The following is a 17,435-nucleotide window of genomic DNA, read 5'->3' as shown; positions in this document are numbered from 1 at the left end:
TAACACATCAGAAGCTATCTTCAATGTGTGCAGATTTCACTGGGAGTTGGGGAATTAGTTTTGAGGAGAGGGTGCCCTTTTGTTAGAGCAGACACTTGGATGGGGTTTTTGGGAATTAAAAGGCACTGCTTGGTCTAGGGGTTAGATGTTGAGTCAGAGAAGAGTAAACTGCTCAGTACAGTAAAATGAAAAGGTTCTTGGGTAGAGAAACTTAGTGTTACTTGATGTGAGGCTTGCTCTGGAGTTTGTGGAAGGGAATGTCATGGTGGATAGAAGTGATTCTCACCGAGATGAGGAATAGGTCACAGAATAAAACAGAATATCTGTCCCAAGAAAGGATATGGCTGATAAAGGGCTTTCCTGTTCATGATGATGATCTTAGAGAAAAGGGATACACAATAATTGTTGCTGGGTTTCCTTTTCCTGTTTTATAATACCTTTGTGTCGTTGATATGTCTTCAGTAAAGCTAATTAACAAGCACAACACTGCATCAACCTTGAATTAATGGTCTTCTTGGGGGATAAGGCAGAAGCTGATTCTTAGTTGAAGTAGACTAGCTTCCTATCAACAACATTTACAGACTCCTATTTAAAAACAAAATGAAACTAGATCCTTGTGGTGTACACATGTCTTCCTAATTCGAGTCAAGCTCTTTCTTCCCTGTCACAGCCTCAGCCATTTTGAGGTGTCTCATTCCCTTGTCTCAACCCACATCTTCTTCCCTTCATTTCTCTCCAATATGACCCCTTACTGAGGTCACTGTCAACTTCCTGTTGGTAAACCAGGGGTTACATATCAGCCTGTTTTATAGTGTGTATAAAAAAAAGATAATGAATTTTTATCATATTTTAATATGAGATTATTAATTTGTGGCCATTTGGGACATTTACAGAATTGCTTTCTGAGACAGTACTGTATCTCAGTAATTAAAGAATTCTAAGAAAATCAATCAGCAAGACTGCAAATGAATCACAAGATTTTACTTTCTAATGGATGTGCAAAGACATCTGCACACTTTAAACTTGACACTATAAGCGTAAAATGTGAATACTATCCTCAATTCAAAGAAATGAAGGTATTCGGACTCAAACCAGATTTGTATGTAATTCTGAGACTGCACCTATCTTCCTTGCTAAACTGCTTTGGCCTAAATGGATTAAATAAATATTTTGAACACAGGCAAACATTTTGGTGCAAATGAAATCATAACTTAAAAAAATTGATGACTATGAAGTCATTTAAATTTTTCTATTCACTTTTGAAATTTAAATATCTATGTATAATTGGACTGATATTTATCAGTCCTGTAAGTGTGGTTCAGTTTTAAAAGTGCTGATTGGTGAAACAGCACTTAAAAATGAAACATACCTGGCCAGATATGGTGGCTCATGCCTGTAATCTCAGCACTTTGGCTGGCTGCAGCTGGGGGATTGCTTGAGCCCAGGAGTGTGAGAATAGTCTGAGTAACATGGTGAGACCCCATCTATTCAAAAAATTTTTTAAAAATTAGTTGGGCATGTTAGTGTGTACCTGTAATCCCAGCTACTCAAGAGGCTGAGGTGGGAGGATTTCTTGAGCCCAAGAGTTTGAGGCTGCAGTGAGTCATGATCATGCCACTGTGCTCCAGCTTAGGTGACAGAGATCCTGTCTCAAAAAATTAAAAAAATATAAAATAAAAAAGAAAGAAAAGAAACCTGCCCATCAAAAATGGTAAAATGCCCATGGATTTATGATACACATTTGACTATAGGTCCCAAAACTCTCATAAAACAGCTAGCAATATGGCCCAATTATGAGAAATGCTTGGGTCTCAGGTTAATATATAAAATTACTATCTTGATGAAAAAGCTTAAATCAAAGAGGCACCACGAACAATGCAAACCTGGAGTCAAAATGATATTCTCTCTAGCTGTCGCCACTTCACATTTCCCCAGAATAGTTTAGTTTGTTAAATATCAGCATAGCAGGCATTGTCTTGGCTATTTCAAACGTTTTATTATCTCCCTTGTTTTCTGTTTCCCTCAATATAAAGGATGAAAAAACAAATAATAGCTCTTTCAAACTTCCTTGCAAGTAGCCTTCAAAAAAATAATCTTCCAAAGGAGGGTAAAGCATTGTTGTGGCAGCTTTAGCTGCCTAATAGTCATACAGGTGGAGTAAGGACTAAGCGGACCTTAGCTTTAACCTCTGGCTGATTTCTAGGCTCAGAACAAGCAGAAAGTGAAGGTAAAGACAGAATTGTAAATGTCTGGCTAAGGGTTAGAACGTTGTCCTAACACAGAACCTATTTACAAAGACCTAGGGAGTATGTTTTTCTTTTTCTTTTCTTTTTTTAGAAGTTGGTTCCAGATGTTCAAGTAAATCTCTGTCAAGTTACTAGTTGATCACTCTGCTAAAGGAAGAGATACATTGTATACCACTTATGGGGAAAAATACAATCTTTACAAAATTACTTTAGAAAGTCACTAAACAGCCATGTATGGCTAATCTCAAACTCCTGGGCTCAAGTGATCCTCCCAACACCAGCTCCCAAAGTGCTGGGATAATTCCAGCTGAAATTGGAAGGATCACTTGAGTCTAGTAGTTTGAGATCAGCCTGGGCAATATAGTGAGACCTCATTTCTACAAAAGAAAAAAAAATCACTAAACAAAAAAAAAAAATGACTGTAACACACAGGAAACAACACAAACCCTGGAGAGGGAAGATAATCTAACTTACTACATCATAATATTAAAAACGTATAGTTTTTGACAAAAAGTTACAAGTCATGCAAGGAAGAAAAAGGAAGCATAGCTCATTTACAAGGAAAAAAGTAATTAACAGAAACTGTCCATGACGACACACTAAATAATGGCTTTAAGTCAACAGTTTTAAAATATTCTCATAGAATGAAGGAAAACCATTTACACAGACTAAAGGAAACCAGGAAAATAAAGTCTCAAGAAAGAGAAACTATCAGTAAAGAGGAGGAAATTATAAAAAGGAACCAAATAGAAATTTTGGATCTGAAAAGGTACAGTAACTGAAATGAAAAATATGCTAGAGGGACTCAACAGCATATTTGAGCAGGCAAAATAAAGAATTAGTAGACTTGACTATAGATCAAATAAAATAATACAGCCTAAGGAGTAGAAAGAAAAAACGAATGAAGAAAATGAAGAGCTTAAGAGACCTGTGGCACACCTCAAGCATAATAATAAACACATAGTAGAAATCTCAGAAGAAAAAAAGAGAAAGGAGGAGAAAGAATATTAGAAAAAATTATCAAAAAACCTTTCCACATTTGATAAAATACCTGAATCTACACATCCAAGAAGCTCGACAAATTCCAAGTGGGATGACATGTTTAAAGTGCTGAAAGAAAAAAAAAATCAGTCAACTAAGAACTCTATATCAGGCAAAACTATTCTTCAATAATAGAGAAAAAGATATTTACCAGATAACACAGAGCTAAAGGAGTTAGTCACCAGTAGACCTGCCCTACAAGAAATACTAAAGGAAGTCCTTTAGGCTGAAATTCAAGGATAGTAAACATAACTAGAAGCAATTTGAAGAAATAAAGAGCACCAGTAGTAGTGACTACATAGGTAAATATAAATTTAGTATTAGAGTATTGTCTTTATTGTATTTTTCTGTTTTATCTCTTATTGTTTAGATTTTTTTAAATTTATAAATTAGCTTCATTTTTGCTACCACTTTAGGAAATGTATATATTATATTTTGACATTTATCTAAGAAAATTGGTTGAATCAAATATTTTTCTGACTGTGCTTTGTTTTGTAGATTTGACTTGGAAACAATGAAATATTTTATATACTTGTAAAAAAACTAATTTATATTCAAAGAGCACTCTTTCAAATTCTAAGTGAAATTAATGAACTTAACTATGTAACAAAACTCACTTTGAATAGAAAACCAAAAGATTTTCATAAAGACCTTGCCATCAAGTACATTTTCTTTTGTCTTTGTCACACAAAAAAAATAAAGGACAAAACTTACAGTGAAATCCAGAGTCTTACTTTCTGCTAAATGTCATGAAGAGGGAGATCTAGCTATTCTTCTAATATTAGTTCAGATATTAAGAATATATAGTCATAATTGTATCTATTTCTTTCTAAATCAAGGTATAAATGGTGCTAGTGCTTTTGGTGCAGTTTCTAAAGAATTTAGGAGCCAAAGAATTTAGGAGCCAAAAATCAGTCAAAGAAGGAACAGCCAAGAAAATTTAACTTAATTTTACAATACTTAAGGAAAAGGCATGAGTGGAAACTATTAGGTCAAGCTCTGAGAGAGAACAGTGAAAGATTAATGAAAAAAATATATACCTTATTTCTCTCAGTGTTAGTGACTATACCATTCTCAAAATTATATATCCTATTTCAATGCAGCACAGTTTACTTTTATTTAAATTACTTAAATGAAGTATTTCAATATTATAGAAAAAGCATAACTGAATGTGAAAGTCAGCTACACTCCTTTCAACAGAGTTAATCCATTAGTGGAAGTCTAGCTGCATAAACCAGGCACCATATCCAGGTGGTGGCATCAACATCCACTTCATGTTTCTCATATCCACTGGTGGCACCCTCATGGATTTCTCAGCATGTTGCTTGTTTTAAGCAGGGCACTTAGTTGCAAACAACATAAGCCAAATTTTGATTAACTCTGCAAAACATAACTTATCAAAAAGCTATACAATGTCTTGATGGATTGACAGGAACGTTGGAGAAGTAGGAGTGGAAATAAGGGAATAACAGAGGGAAGCCAAGGTGATGCCAAAGGAAAACTTCTGGGTCACTGGCATCTGCCACCAGCACTGGCAGTAGAATGAGATTATAAACTCTCCTACTTCTCATCACCACCACCAAATATCAGGTCCTGGAAGCATCTCATTATGTTTGTGCTCTTGCTCCATCTGCCAAGGACCAAAGAGAATAAATATTTCAGCTTTTCATCTTCTGTCACATGGTGGATTCTTCAAGCACAAGAAGGGGCTTTGTAAGATGGGAAGCTAATGATTGACTAATTTCTATCACAGCACCAGTGAAGAAAGTAAGTGCTAGAGTTTTGGTCACACTCACACGTATAATGCCTTTTCCAGTTAAGACAGTCTGTAGAAAGAGTGCTGCAGAAATTTGTGCATCCATGAGACACAGATGCATAGGAAATCAAATTTTTATATCCTAATTCCAGATACTCTGCTACCTTTACCTATCTCCTCTCAGGTCTCTAATCCCTCAGGCAATACATCTGCCCCTCCAATAGAGGTTGAAAGGTGAGTGGGTTTCAGCAATAAAATACAAATGGTATAGACAATGGTACATACACTACTACATGTTTAACAACTGCACCTCTGTGTTTAGGAAGGCAGCCCTGATTTGTGGAATTTACCAATTTCTGTGGTATAAATACTCCCACCATGGCAGATTTCAAAGATGGTTATGTTTAATATCCAGCTCACAAAATTTCTGAAAATTTAACAATTAGCTTTCATGACCAAGTATGCAATGGCTTTGGCATAACACTGAGTGAATAAGAGTGACATGAGGCCTGGCAGATAAGAGGGAAAATAAAATTGCTAAGAGTATTTGTGAAAAGAAAAAGAAAAAAATTGTGACTGCGTTTATAAAATATATTAATTTGGAAAAGAGAATAGACAGACATGTAGGAAATTGGAGAGTCACAGTTTCAAGGCCCATCATCTGATAAGTTATAGGAAACGATAAATGTAAATGTAGCCTAAAATAAGTAAGGTGAGAGAATTCCATGAAAACAAATTATATATCCTATTTCAATGCATGAAAACAAGCATAGAAAATAATTGATCTACTGTTTTGGTTTAGAAAGTTTATTTAAAGAGGCTTGAGAGAAAAGAGGACCAGGAATAAATCTTGAGGGTTAGATGTATTTATCATTCATTGCTACAAAAATGTTGCATATATCCAAAGGATTATAAATCGTTCTACTATAAGGACACATGCACATGAATGTTCATTGCAGCACTGTTTACAATAGCAAAGACCTGGAACCAACCCAAATGCCCATCGATGATAGACTGGACAGGGAAAATGTGGTACATATACACCATGGAATATTATGCAGCCATCAAAAACAATAAGTTCGTGTCCTTTGTAGGGACATGGATGAACCTGGAAACCATCATTCTCAGCAAACTGACACAAGAGCAGAAAATCAAACACTGCATGTTCTCACTCATAGGCCGGTGTTGAACAATGAGAACACATGGACACAGGGAGGGGAGCACTACACACTGGGGTCTGTTGGAAGAAAATGGGGGAGGGAGGGGGGTGGGGCGTTGGGGCGAGATAGTATGGGGAGAAATGCCAGATATAGGTGAAGGGGAGAAAGGCAGCAAATCATACTGCCATGTGTGTACCTATGCAACAATCTTGCATGTTCTTCACATGTACCCCAAAACCTAAAATGCAATAAAAAATAGTTTTAAAAAAAGTTGCACAGAAACTACTCCAGATCATCGTGGCTTAAAATATTAAGTAGGCATTATTGTTCTTGGGTCCATGAGTTATCTGGGTAGTTCTCTTGGTCTTCACCAGGCTCACTGGTATATCTACACTCATCTTTGGGTTGGGTAGGTGGCTCTGTTGATCTTGGCTGAACTCATTCATATGTTTGAAAGGCATCTGGCTCTTAGCTAGTTTAGGATGGGCCTAGTTTTTCTTCATTGGTTTCTCTTATTTTTCCAGCAAGCTAACCCAGACATACTCTCATGATGAAATAAAGATGCAACAGTGAGTGAGCCAAATCATACAAAACAGCAAGAGGAGATATATATGGGATTGGCTTTTCTTTTCTTTTCTTTTCTTTTTCTTTCTTTCTTTCTTTCTTTCTTTCTTTCTTTCTTTCTTTCTTTCTTTCTTTCTTTCTTTCTTCTTTTCTTTCTTTCTTTTTTTCCTTTCTTTCTTTCTTTCTTTTTTTGAGACAGAGTCTCACTGTGTTGCCCAGGCTAGTGTGTAGTGGTGGAATCTTGGCTCACTGCAACTTCTTCCTCCCAGGTTCAAGTGATTCTCATGCCTCAGTCTCCTGACTAGTTGGGATTACAGGTGTGAGCCATCACACCTAGCTATTTTTTGTATTTTTAGTAGAAAGAAGGTTTCAGCAATTTGGACAGGCTGGTCTCAAACTCCTGACCTCATGTGATTCACCCACATTAGTCTCCCCAAGTGCTGGGATTACAGGTGTGAGCTTTTCAAACCTCTTCCTGCATCACATTTGCTAACATTCTGATTGGCCAAAGCAAGTCACTTGGCCAGTTACTCAGAGTGAGATGGTACCACAAAGCTGGAGGCATAAAGTGTCGATAAAGAAAAGCCATTACTTGGTTTTATTACTACAATCAATATATCATGCTAGGTATTATGGAAACAGTGGTAACCATGACAAACATGGTTTTCTCATTCTTCATGGAACTCATAGCCCAGTGGATGGTGCAGAAGTAAGTGTTCACAGGCAATTAATATACAGTGTGGTTGGTGGTGTAACATGAGAAGTTTATATGTATTGATTCCATATTTAGCAACCCATGACATCTTGTTTATTCATTGCTTTCAAGAATATTCAAATTAGCTTGTATCTGAAATTTATAATGGCCTGGTCTAGTCCATTTTAATTTAGTCTAGTAGAAGATTTATATGGCCCATGAAATGTTTTAGTTTCTGGGGAGAAAAAAAAAAGACAAAGATAAATAAGAGGCATGTCTTGCCCTCCATGAAGTCAAGGTTTATTAGGAAATGCATTTTAGTCTTTATTTTCTTGGAGTCTGTGAACTCCCCATTCTTCATTTCTTCTCTATAGTTTATGAAAGCTAGACCAGGAAAGGAATGGGGAAACATTCTTACCAAAGCATTATTGAGACAGCTATCCACAGCTCAATGTGCTATTTGACAATGAACAGGCAAATCTTCCTTACTAATTTGAGAATTAGTAATGATATTACTGTTAGTTAATAGTAATAGTACTAATGAGTCAAATAATCTATGTCCTCTGACTCATTAGTACTATTATTATTATGTAGGCAAAGCCAGTCTGTCATATAATTACACTATGATCAACATCATTACATTTAGTGTATGGTTCCAACCACCAGTTAATAAATCCCATTTTACAGAGAACACTGACACCAACATACCCACTGAAATCACGTTTAAACTGCGTAACCTTATCCCAGGCCATAGCTGCTGGTTGGTTAACTGGTTAACACTAGCCTAAATTATGCAAACCAGATTATTTTACCTGGAATTTTTGGATATCCTATCTCTGTTTTTGTGAGAGACTGTAATACTTCAAGTGAGTAATACCTAAGCTCACTTGGCAGGACAACAGGATGGCCACAAGTTTCTATGTGACAAAGAGCAAAGAAAGCTTGCCTGCATCTGGAAAGACATATAATGCTGATGTACAAAAGGAAACAGCTATGAGAAATTGAGAGAAAGTCATGAAAGTACTTTAATTTCTGGTCTAATCTGACTTTATAATATGCCTTAAAGATATGTATGTAGTATGAAACAAAGCCAATATCAAATCTCGTTGTACCACCATTACATTCATAATAAAATAAGATACCATTAATTTGGAAGCCAGTAAATCAAAGTTTTTAATGTAATTGTTCCATATTCAGCAACTCATGACATCTCATTTATACATTGAAGTGGCACCTAACTAGATCTTGGAGACAAGGAATGATTTCCAAGGAAAACTGATATCAAGGATGTGATCTGATGAGAGTAGATTAATGGCCAGAAAAGGCTATTTGGAAGAGTATGCTGATACGGATTGAATTGTGTCTTCCCTAAAATACGTTGATGTCCTAAATACCAGTACCTTGGAATGTAACCTTATTTGGAAGTAAGATTGTTGCAGATATATTTAGTTAAGATAAGGTCATACTGAAGTAAATGAACCTTAAATCTAACATGACTGGTGTCCTTATAAGAAGAGGATGTGAAGACATGAGGGAAGACTATCATGTGATGATAGAGGCAGAGATTGAAGTGCTGCAGCTAGAAGCCAAAGAATGCCAGGGATTGCTAGCGACCTCCTGAAGCTAGAAAGATGCAAGGATGAGTGCTTGTTTCAGAGGGAGTGAGATTTTTTTAACATCTTGATTTCAGACATAGGAAATTAATATATGTCCCCTTTAGAGAAAATGATATGTTTACAGGCCTAGAAGCAAGATAGAATGGTTGAGTTAGGGATATTTAAGTATCTCACCATAGTTGAAATTTATAGATGGAGAAGATAATGCCCAGAAATGAGACTGGCTAGTTGAATAAGCAGGGACAAGATTATGCAGAAGTTTGTAATTTAACCTAAAGATAAATATAAGATTTACATTTAAATGGTTTAAGAAAGAAAATAAGGTAATCAGATTTGTGTTGTAGAAGAGCACTATGACTTCAGTAAGAAATAGATTGGAGGAGAGTACTGTAGCAGGAAAACAAGTTAAGAGGCTACAGAATTTGTCTAAGTGATATTACTGTATAAGAAAGTACCCCAAACTCAGTGGCTCAAAACAACATTTAAAGATGATTTCTCATGAGTATACAGATCAGATGATAGATAGCTAATCTAAACTTGGTTTCTCTGGGCATCTGCAGCAAGCTGAGAGTCATATAGACTGGGTTTGCCTAGGATTAGCTTCACACTCTGTGTGTTTTATTTTCCTCCTGGGAACAGTGAGCAAGCTTGGGCATATCCTTCATATAGACATTGAAGATGTTCAGGAGGGCAAGCCCAGGCAGACAAGCATTCTGTCAAGCTTTTGCTAGTATTATATCTGCTAGCATTCCACTGGGCAAAACACACCACATGGATGAGTTAAATTTCAAAGGACAGGGAAATACATTTTGTCTTTTGATTGAAGAAAATGTAAAGTCACATGGCAAAGGGTGTACATTTAGGGAAAGGTTAAAGATTGAGATCATTAATACAATCCATCTGTCATCAGAAATCGCCCTGATGCAATGGTAGCCTCCAAGTAAATCATGTGGCAAACTATCCCAGAGGACACAAAAAAGATTCACAGAACATAGTAAGATGCTAAAATCACCATTTACCAAGTAAATTTTAATGCACACAGCAATATTCAAAGGGAAAGAGATGAGATAGGTTCACACATATAAGACAGTGTTTGAAAAAGCGGAACTACTGAATCCTGGAGTATGGATTGGGCATTCATCCTTTCTCTCTGTTGCATTGATCTTCCCTGCTAATGGTGTTGTTACAAATATCAGAGTTGAGGTTTGAGTATGGGGTCCACGGAGGAAAGTGCTTGGGACCAGTGACACACACTATCCTCTGAGAGATGCTGAGACAAGTACACCTGGCTAAAGTTGTAGCTTGCCAATAAGGCTGCTGAACAAGTAAGAGTTTAATTGCATTTCCTAGGCAGAGGACACATGGGACAAAGATGGGTGTCACCAATGGGTGGCCAAATTAAGAGTTCATAAATACAGAGTGCCTCATGTTCCTGAAGTAAAAATGGTGTGCCCCATGTACTTCATGTATATTTATCATATATATCAATGAGTATTAACATTTCCTTGGTCCTTCTATCCTTTTCTATGTTCACACATACATGTTCTACTTACTTCACTTATCTGACATGCCTGCAAGGTTAATATGCTATTTATTGCTACTGGCTGAATTATGCCCTTCTAAAATTCATATGTTGAAATCCTAACATCTAATATGACTGTATTTAGAGATAGGGATTTTAGCAAATAAGTAAGGTTAAATTCGTTCAGAAGGCTTGAGTTCTAATCTGATATAATTAGTGATTGTATAAGAAAAGGAAGAGTGAGAGAAATCCTTTCTTCACATTGAGCACACACAAACTGAAGAAAGGTTATGTGAGCACACAGCAATGTCAGTCAGCAGTAAGCCCAGAAGAGGGCCCTCACAGAACTTGCCCATGCTGGCACGCTAATATTGATGTCCAGCTCCCAGAACTGTGAGAAATAAATTTCGGTGTTGAAGCCATCTAGTCTATGGTATTTTCTTATGGCAGTCAGACTTAAGGCAGTCATCTTTGCCTGGCACATTGTATGAATTTCACTCTTCCCATTTATTTTCTTGTCTTTTGTGGCATAATTGAATATTCTGAAACTATATAGCAAATACACATTACACCACCACATGGAGAAATATTAATGATGTGAATTAGATAATAGAGAGAAAGACAAGAAAGAGAAATGGAAATACTCAAAAGCAATATTTCCAGGAATTGTTGAATGAATAAGATAAAATAGGGCTGCAAGGCAGGAAGGGGCCAAGGCTGGCCTCAGGTTTCTGTCTTGGGCATCTGAGTTAATGATAATGTCATCCCCTGGAAAAAAATGCACAGGAGGAATAACCATTATGTGGAGGAAGAGAATGAATTCAGCTTTTCACATGATTGAGTTTAGATGAGCTGGGCAGGGGCCATCTCTAATGAAATATGTTGGCTGGTTAGTTGGATGTACAAAGGTGGAGTTCAATAACAACATCTAGCCTAGAGACATAGGTGAGGGTGTCATGAGTAAGGAGAAAGCAAACAAAGTCATGAGAGAGTGCAGCAGTTAGAAAGGAGGATGCCCTAGGGAGGAACAGTGGCTAGAGATCTTGGTTTGAAGGACAGCAGATGTGGGTTGAGGTGAGGGAGTGAGACACCTCAAAATGTTTGAGGCTATGATAAGAAAGAGAGGACTTGGCTACAATTGGGAAAACATGTGAACACCAGGACCATCTAGTTTTGTTACTTAAAAAAAAAATAGGAGCTTGGAAATATTGAGAAGGAGCTACAACAAAGGGAGAGGCTAACTATGGAAGATCTTGGATGGAGCGAGGTTTTTGAGCTCAAGGAAGGAAATGGACCTTGGTTTAGACAGGAGGAGGGGCCTTCTCTCTGTAAAAGGAGGAAAGGAGCAGAGTGCAGAAGCAGGAGCATTTGTAGGGCTGGGGGCAGCGGGGTGAGGGACTTCCTCTTTGTGGTTTCCATTTTGTTTGTGAAAGAGAGGGCAAGGTTATCTGTTGAAAGTGAGGTAGTGGGTAGACATTTCAGGAAACAGAAGACAGTTTGCTGTACTGTATCTGCTTTTTCAGAAAGAGGACTTGACTGTAGAAACACAAAATGATTTCCAGGCTCAGTTAAGGGCCCAGTTGAGCCTGGAGCTCATAAATCAGTAGTGGTAGGAGTCTATGGGTAGCTTTTCTAGTTTTTCTTACACACCCATGTACAAGTGTAGAGGACAATTGAGTTAATCAGGGTTGGGTTTTGCCTGCAGGTGGTACAGAGGGCCACCGCCTGAGAGAATTCAGGACTTCTGTAAGAAAAATGGCTGAAGTCAACTGAGTGTAAGATGAGTAGAATACCAAGAAGTGAACACAAGATGAGAGCAAAGTCAGTCAAAAAGAAACTCAAAGTTTGATGAATTTGAAGGACAATCATCTTGGACATGAGTGAATTAGGAAGCCAAGGAGCAGGAGGTTGTTGTTAACAGGGTGTGTGAGATGCAGATTTTGGAGGCAGTGCAGTTCTGAGAGATAACAGGGTTCAGAGTCTGGCTATGGGAGTGCATGGAGGTGAAGACCTCTGAATGAGGAAGTCAAGGATGACTGAGGCAGGGTATCTGATCCACTGAAGTCACCCAGAAAGATGGCACATGTTAGCCAGGAGAGGCAGACTACAATGCAGTGCCCAGGTTCTTAATAAAGCAACTCATGTGAGGACACAGCAGTACACGGACTGCCTCCCTTAAAAAGGAGGGGCAGAGTGGGAAGTACCGTGGAGTGGCCTGAACCTCAATGGGGCACAGGGATTTGCATGCAGTGGAAGAATTGAAAATATAGAAATGTTAATGAGGAGCTAGGACAAAGGCAACTCTCATATCCTAGTCCACTCTCATAGCATGGCATGTAGAGTAGTTAGAGAGCCAACTGCTGTAACTTAGCTGTCTGTAGGCCATGGGGTCTTCCAGAGAAAAGAAGGCTATAAAGTGGTGGAGATGTTCAAAGAAGAGCTGAAGGTGTAGGGTAGGCTGTTAACCATGGGAGGAGAAGTACAGACGTCCAGTGTGAAGGTTTTGTAGAGGATGGGGAAGACTATGTGGTTGCCCAGATGAATTAAGAGAATGTAGAAGAGATGGGGGAATTGGAAGAGCTGCCCCCCCTTGATCCTGTTCCCCCAAATATATTTCAAGAGTCTCTTGGTTCAAGACAAGAGTCTTTCAAACATATTTCAAGAATTTTTTGGTTCCTTTTATTGAGATGACCCACACTCAACATTTTACAACATTCCCAGATGGCTCAATAGCCAAATACCTCCCTACCTTGTTTGCCCTCCTTTTCTTGCAAAGTGGTTTCATGATAAAACTTACATAGAATTTGTTCAAATCCTGACCACTGTAAGACCTTGGGCAAACTATTTGGCCTTTTTTAGCCTCAGTCTTATCATCTGAACAATGGGAGGTGGGTATTAATACCATCTTCATTGGGTTGGTGGCAGGACTGAGTGTACACAATGCACATAGTCTGATGCTCCACATGTGGCAGCTGCACAATGCATGGGTTTTGTCTTCCTCTTTAAATGTGGTATGCAGAATTGAGGAAAATGTTCTAGGTGTGATCTGACTGGTCAAGAGTGACGGGGGAGCTTGACTTCCTATGTTGTGGAGACCACACATCTATGGAGTAACCTCAGACTGATTGTGCTACCCTTTTAAAGACTTGCCTCAACTTATTGGCTCATATAGAAGTGTGCAATCAACCACAACCACCAGAACTTTGAAAAATGTAATTGCAGCAATTGAGTTGGGGTAGCTGATAAGACGTATCAGTCAAAGTATACATGAATCAAGCAACCTAACAGGAGGAAGTGTTGTTGTATTAGTTTGATTGGGGTTCCACAACAAAGTTGCTCAGCCTGGATGGTTTAAATAACAGAAATTTATTTTCTCACAGTTTTAGAATCTACAAATCCAAAGTCAAGATTTCAGCATGTTTGATTTCCTTCTCAGGCTCCTTTTCTTGGCTTATAGATGGTCATCCTCTTCCTTTATCTTAACATGGTCTTTTTTCTGTGTGGTCTTTCCTCTGTGTGTACATGCCTGTGTCCTCTTCCTATAAAGTTATATTAGTTTAGAACTCACCTTCTGACTTCATTTTAATTTAAATGCCTCTTTAAAGATCACTAAATTAAGTCACATTCAGAGGTCCTAACGGCTAAGACTTCAATATATAAATTTTGAAGGGGACAAAATTCAGCCCATAACAGTAGTGGTGAATGAGAATTTTATTTTCAAACACCAAAAATTTGCAAAGTGTTCTTGTCACATTTTAATATATATTAGAAACACACACACAAAAAAAATAAATGCCGAGGGAGAATATAAATTTTTAGTAACATATAATAAGGGATGGGTGCTCTTCGTATGAAAGAGGAAAATCTCTGAAAAAAGTATTCACTGAGTGAAGAAGTAAATAATGCATCCTCTTTACTACAGATTAAATGTACAACTGTTCAAGTCTAAGGAACAAAACAAGGCAAAATGAAAAAAAAAAACTCATATGGGAAGTTTATCTTTTTCTATATTTCAGTACTTGGCTGATGTCTGGCCATGTCTTCCTCCTTAGAAACATGGGAATAAATGTTTCTTTAGAGTTTTACCTATGGAAAAAGCCCTGGAAAGAATAACTAGAATGTTGCTGCTGCTGCCCTGCAGATACATGCTTGGAGTTTCTGTTAAGAGTTGTTGGGTAGACTACATTAAATCATTCAGATTCTCTTGCCCAGTTCTTATGTGAAGGAGGTCATACAATTTCAAGAAGACCACATAGGTAAGGAAAGAGGAATCAATATTCCTCAAACATCACCTACTAGTAGGTTCTGTGATAGGTGGTTTGGAGTCATTAATTTAATAAAGTATTCATATCAAGAAAAATGCAAATAATCTGATTTTAAAATGGGCAAAAGATCTTGATAGAGTTTGGATGTTATCCCAGCCCAAATCTCATGTCAAGATGTAATCCCCAATGTTGGAGGTGCGGTCTGGTGGGAGATGATTGGATCATGGGGGTGGATTTCTCATGAATGGTTTAGTACAATCCCCTTTGTACTGTTCTGGTGATAGTGAGTGAGTTCTTACAAGATCTGGGTGTTTAAAAGTGTAAGGCACCTCCCCTGTCCCTCTTTTACTCCTGCTCTGGCCATGTGATGTGCCTCCTCCCCCTTCACCTTCTGCCATGATTGTAAATTTCCTGATACATGCCCAGATGTCAAGCAGATGCCAGTATCATACTTACAATCTGCAGAACCATGAGCCAATTAAAACTCTTTTCTATATAAACTACCCAGTCTCAGGTATTTCTTTACAGATGCTGGAATGTACTAATACAGTTCTGAATAGACATTTCTCAAAAGAAGACATACAAATGGTAAACAGGCATATGAAAAATGCTCACCATCACTAATCATTAGAAAAAGGCAAATCAAAACCACAATGAGCTATCACTTCATCCCTGTTAAAATGGCTTTAATCAAAAAGACAAAAAAATAGTAGATACTGGTGAAGATGCAGAGAAAGGGGAATGATTGCACACTTTTGGTGGTGATGTAAAGTAGTACAACCACTATAGAGAACAGTATGGAGATTACAAAAACAAAAACAAAAATGAAAAATAGAAGTACCATATGATCCAGGAATCCCAGCACTGGGTATATATCCAAAATAAAGCAAGTCAGTATTGAAGACTAAACACTCCCGATTATTGCAGCACTATTCACAATAGCCAGTAGCCCAGATAAGAATTAACTTAAACGTCTACCAATGGATGAATAGAAAATGAAAATGTGGTATACACAACAGAATACTATTCAGCCATAAAAAGAATGAAATCCGGTCATTTGCAACAACATAGATGAAACTGGAAGACATTATGTTAAGTGAAATAAGCTAGGCACAGAATGAAAAACATTGCATGTTTTCACTCATATGTGGCAGCTAAAAAAAAATTGATGTCATGGACGTAGAGAGTAGAATAATGGTTACTAGAGGTTAGGGAGGATAGTGGGAAAGTGGGGAAGAAGAGAGGTTGGTTAATGAGTACAAAAATACAGCTAGATAGAAGGAATAAAATATAGTGTTCAGTAGCACAATAGGATCAACATAGTTAAAAATAATTTTTTAGGTATCTCAAAATAACTAGAGGAGTCAATATGGAATGTTTCCAACACCAAAAAAAAAAAAAAAAAAAAGATAAATGTTTGAGGTTATGGATATCTCAGTTACCTTGATTTGATCATTACACATTGTAAGATTGAATCAAAATATCACATATACCTCATAAAAATGTGGAACTACTATGTATTTACAAAAATTAGAAATATAAAGGGAAGTATCTCTTCTCATCCCCATTTTATAGATGAATATGTTGAGGGTTATGAAACCCATGTAATGTTTCATGATGGTAGTGACAAATAGAATTCAAATTCAGGTTTATCTAAAAACAAAGCATTAGTACTTTTTATTGTATCTACCAAATGGACTTCAACCAGTGTTGTCCAATATATAATAGTAGCCAAAATCTATATGTGACTTTTAAAATTTAAATTAATTTAAATCAAATACAATTTAAAATTCAGTTCTTCAGTTCCACTGGGAACATTTTGAGTGCTCAATAGCCACATGTGGCTAGTGGCTTTTCTACTGAACATTAAAGACATAGAACACTTCCATCATCACTGAAAGTTTCACTGGAGAATGCTGATATAGAACTAACAGGTCCTGACATAATTTAATTGTATAATCACTTCTATGAGTATTTCATTGACAAGACGTTTTCCAGCAACTAATTAAACTATGTAAATTGAAAGCTAGAAATTTCTTTCTCCTACTGATTTGCAGGAGTCTTTACATATTTTAGGCAGAAGTCTTTGTTGGATATATGCATTGAAATATATTATCCAGCTGGGTGTGGTGGTTCACGCCTGTAATTCCAGCACTTTGGGAGGCCAAGGTGGGAGGATCACTTGAGGTCAGGAGTTCAAGACCCGCCTGGCCAGCATGACAAAACCCTGTTTCTACTAAAAATACAAAAAGTAGCTGGGTTTAGTGGCATATGCCTGTAATGCCAGCTACTCAGGAGGCTGCGGCAGGAGAATGGCTTGAACCTGGAGGCGGATGTTGCAGTGAGCCAAGATTGCCCCACTGCACTCCAGATTGGGTGACAAAGTGTGACTCAGTCTTAAATATATGTATGATTCCATTCCAGCATTTGCATTTTTACTCTCTGATGGGATCGTTTGATGAAGTGAAGATTTTATATTTTTATTTTATTTTTTTATTGTGGTAAGAACACTTGACACCAAATTTTTAAGTGCAAAATACAGCATTGTTAATTATAGGCACAATATTGTAG

The sequence above is a fragment of the Saimiri boliviensis genome, chromosome X (assembly GCF_048565385.1).
Source record: "Saimiri boliviensis isolate mSaiBol1 chromosome X, mSaiBol1.pri, whole genome shotgun sequence".
Classification (NCBI taxonomy): domain Eukaryota; kingdom Metazoa; phylum Chordata; class Mammalia; order Primates; family Cebidae; genus Saimiri; species Saimiri boliviensis.
The sequence above is the reverse complement of the archived record's forward strand: the minus strand, read 5'-3'. Positions refer to the sequence as shown.